The following is a 4,483-nucleotide window of genomic DNA, read 5'->3' as shown; positions in this document are numbered from 1 at the left end:
TATGTTCACTATAAACAATGCTCTGATACAAATCTGTCACACCCCCAAACCAAGGATGGCAGAAACGTTTAGGGGTGGAGGACTTCATGTATAGTATCACAACAACGAGTATAATAGTGCGCATAGTAAATACAACCATCATAAATATAATTGAAAAAGTTACATCATAGTATGAGTTTACATGTTTCAAAATCAATTACATTATGATGACAAAAATATATAGTTTGGCGTCTGGCGTCCCATCCTCAAAAGCAGTCGATTACCTGTTTCACTGGTTTCCTGAGAATACAAGTAGTTTTGAAAGAGTGTCAACAATTAAGTTGGTGAGTTCATAAGCTTTTGGGTGAAATGTTGGAAAAACTTTATTGGTAAAATGAAATGTATGCACAAGAAAAATCCAATATTTTCCTTATAAAATATCATGAGTCTTAAATCCCAAGACGGAATGCATGAGTGTGTATTCGTAATTTAAACGAAGAATACAATTTTAAATAGATAGAACCCCTTTTTGCTTTCCTTTTTAAAAGTAGAATTTTCCGTAAACTTTAAGTGATGTTAACTCCCTATGTGAGTCGCTATAACCATTCTACAACCGGATGACCTGTTACAACGTCTTTCAGACGTTAAAATTTTGTTATGACTTTTGTCACCTGTAGACCTGCAGGTCCCGCTGTAGCTAGCAGCAAGGTGTGGGGTGTCAAACCCAATATAGATCTATACACAATTATCACGCTCTCCCTACAAGAGATTCTGGTTATAACTTACAGTAATTTTAACCCGCACTCTAAGAGTACAATGAAGAATTGTCTCACACGTTACGTTAACGAGTTTACGTGTAATGTTTGAGTAAAAACCGTTTTCTGTGGTGGGAGTGGAATTCCCCATTTTGTGTATTAAAACAGTGATATGGATTTATTAAACTATACCTATCATAGTTAATCATGTAGTGGTTGAAACCCGTTTGTATTATAGTAAGACCCTTCTTGTGTATGTAATAATTTAACCAATGCATAACTATACTTGCATATTTCATCTTGCATTAATTCTAATTACATAGGACCCTTATAATTTATAGAGTATTTTCTGCTATATAACATATCACAACAGATAAACACATGCAAAATACAAAGTCATCAAAGGTTGCACTTTGCTCAACATGTTACAAAGTGTCATGACTAGTGTAAACTGTTAACTTGTTTTTAACTTTCCTACACTGTTTTAGAAAAGTCATAGAAATATCATACGAAGTCAAAAACCAAATCCGTAAACTCTGAGAGTTTAGAAAATGTCCCTAGTTTGTTCATAAATTTTATTATGATTTTTGGAAGTCTCTAACTTGTGTGAAAATGTCCATATTCACAGACTGGTCTGAATTCGTTTCTGAAATGATAGACAGTTTTGTAAAAATCACCATAAATTGTAGACAAATCGTATGGAGATGTGCAAGTAGTCATTTTAAAGGTATGAACCTGAACTACTTTCATATTAAACAGTTTTGAAACATATTGAGTTTAAGATGACCAAAACAGTCCGTGAATAGGACTCAACTTTTCTGATGAAAGCTGTTGTTTGAATTTAGTTGAGTTTTTGGCATTTTAACTTGTATTCTCCCACTAAAACTTGAAGAAAACATTAAAATGTGGGGGTATGAACTCACCTTGAGTGATCTCTTAAGATGGATGATGAAAAGAAGAAGTTTCCAAGTCAAGAACACTTGGGAGATACTTGGAGATTCGAAGATCCTAAGCACAAATATGATGATATTTGTATAAGAGATTCATGATTTGAGTGAAAGAGTGTAGAGTATTCAAATGTAGGATGAATTTACTTACCAAGACTGAAGTGAAAAGCTCAAGAGCAACCTTGAAATCTCGAGTTCTAGAGAGGGAGAGGGAGAGAGAGAGAGAGAGAGAGAGAGGTGTTTGCTTTTTGGGTGAGAGTGAATGAGTAAAGTGGGGAGTGATTTGAGTGTTTACAGCTTTTGATGAAGCTATGCAGCTGGAGGAGGGTGTCAAAGGACAAATAGTAGACTAGGTAAGGAGGAATAGTGACTGAGGGTTGTCCTATGAGGGTATGGGTGTTAATTTGTGTCATACTCTAGATAAAGTCAACACTCTATCACAAAATCTAACTTAATAGATATTATTCTTGGATAAGGATTTCCCCTAAAATAGGATTAAAAAGAATATTTAGGGTCTCTTATGTTAAAATACGAGTTTGGGTGAAAATCCCGCGTTAAAATCACGAAAAACGGGCTTAAAAAGGAGTCGGGGTCGAAAACCGGGAAGAAAATGGAAAATTCCGAAGTCTGGCCGAAGGTTCGGTCCTTAGAGGGTTAGAACCGAAGGCTGGTTCGGTTGATGGATTAGAACCGAGAGGGGGGGGGGGGGTTTCGGTTCGAGCAGTCTCGCATGCGAACCATGGAAGAAGGACCGAAGGTACACTGAACCGAAGGTGAGTTCGACCCTATAAGAGGAGTTCGGTTCTATGAGGTTTCGGGTCTAGGAGGCTTCGGTTCCTTAAGGGAGGTTCGGTTCCTAAGAGGTTTCGGCTCCTTAGGAGGGTTCGGCTCCTTAAGAGGGTTCGGCTCCTTAAAGCTGTTTTTCGCATAAACTTCTGTTTTCGAGTGGTTTTTGACTAAATCAAGGGTCGGGATGCCCCGGGTGATTATAAAAAGTTGAGAGAGATTTTGAGAGAGATTTGGGAGAGATTTCTCATACTTAGAGAGATTTGGGAGACATTTCACATACTTGGAGAGATTTCTCATACTTAGAGAGATTTCTCATACTTAGAGAGATTTGGGAGAGATTTCACATACTTGGAGAGATTTCACATACTTAGAGAGATTTGGGAGAGATTTCACATACTTAGAGAGATTTGGGAGAGATTTGAGGTAGAGAGAGATAGAGCGAGAGAGATTTGAGAGAGACTTCGTTTGAGACCTTTTTGGATGTTCAGCTTCGCTACGCAAGACGTGTAACCCTCGTTAAGCCTCGTTATGAATGTTATACGTCCCCGAGGGGTACGGGATAGTGTTTTACCAAGTAGTCTCATCACTTACCCTGGTTAGGGTTTGAGAATTCAGAACATATGAATTTTTCAAGTGATAACTTCTTATTAAAATAGCGAGTTGTACAGTAATGACATAATGTAAACCCTAATTTACAAGGTTAATTGAGTTGACCGGTTTGACTTGTTGACTTTATTTGACTTTGACATGACCAGAATTTGACGGTTGCCACACATGAAACACCGGAGGGCAGGACCATTTTGGCATTTAAGCACTTCTGAAATCCAACAACCCTATGCGGTCCTTCAAACCAGATTCCCCGTACCGCGAGTAGTTAAAAGATATTATAATAACACTTTGTATATTATATTTTATAATACATATAATGTTAATAGCTTCATAATAACGATATTGAACTTAAACATAAGCTATACTTAAAGTTTGCTAAGCATAACTCACTTACCAGGAGGTTTGGCTATGAATCGGGCTCTGCGGGGGCAGAACTTCCGAGCCGAAAGCTCTTCTTCTCGGATCCTTCTAGCGCTCTGATACTTTCTTCTAGCACTTGGGAGTTACTAGGTATTGGGAGGGATTTAGAGAGATGTTTGAGAGAGAAAGAAGGGTGAAGGTGTGAAGAAAAATGAGGAACCTCGCACGCTATTTATAAGATATGGCTTCAGACTATGTTTGGCGTACTCCTCGGAGTACGCTGCGTGTACGAGGGGGCAGCTGTCAGCATCCGAAGCGAGGACGTGGGGAGGAAGCAATGGTACAAATTAAGCCACGTCACCCTCCTCGCATCAGCCTATCCTCGACTTCTAAATTCTGTATCTTTCGCATACGAGCTCCGTTTTCAACGTTCTTTATATCCAGACATAGGTGGTGATGTAATCTACAACTTTCGTTTAGACTCTGTCGGCTAATTTTGACTTTATTTTTAAACTTATATTTTAACAGACTTAGACAGTTAAAATCCGTTAAAAATTCATAACTTTGTCATCCGACGTCCGTTTTTGTCTGTATTTATATCGTTAAGTTCTTATTAACGAGATCCACAATTCTCATTTAGATTGTGTCGGCTAAAAATCGATCGATCTAAAATTCGAATTCCGGGTTGTGCCTTGCTATGCTAAATCTTAGAAAAATCATAACTTCCTCATACGAAGTCGGATTTGGACGTTCTTTTTATGCATGCTTCCAGTTTAACGTATACTACGACTTTCGTTTAGATCACTAAGGCTAAAAAGTATTTTAACGTAAACTCACTTTTTACGTCACAGAGTGTTGTGCCGGTTTTGTCTCGAAACTTCGACATGTCATAACTTATTCGTTATAATTTATATGTACGAAACCCTTGTGATATATATATATATATATATATATATATATATATATATATATATATATATATATATACTATAAGTTAGTTAAGATTACTTATTCTAAATAATATTCTATCAAAAAGTCGTTTTT

This window comes from Lactuca virosa, chromosome 9 (assembly GCF_052849685.1).
Source record: "Lactuca virosa cultivar CGN04683 chromosome 9, Lactuca_virosa_CGN04683_v6, whole genome shotgun sequence".
NCBI classification, from domain to species: Eukaryota; Viridiplantae; Streptophyta; class Magnoliopsida; order Asterales; family Asteraceae; genus Lactuca; species Lactuca virosa.
Note: the sequence above shows the minus strand (reverse complement) of the source record.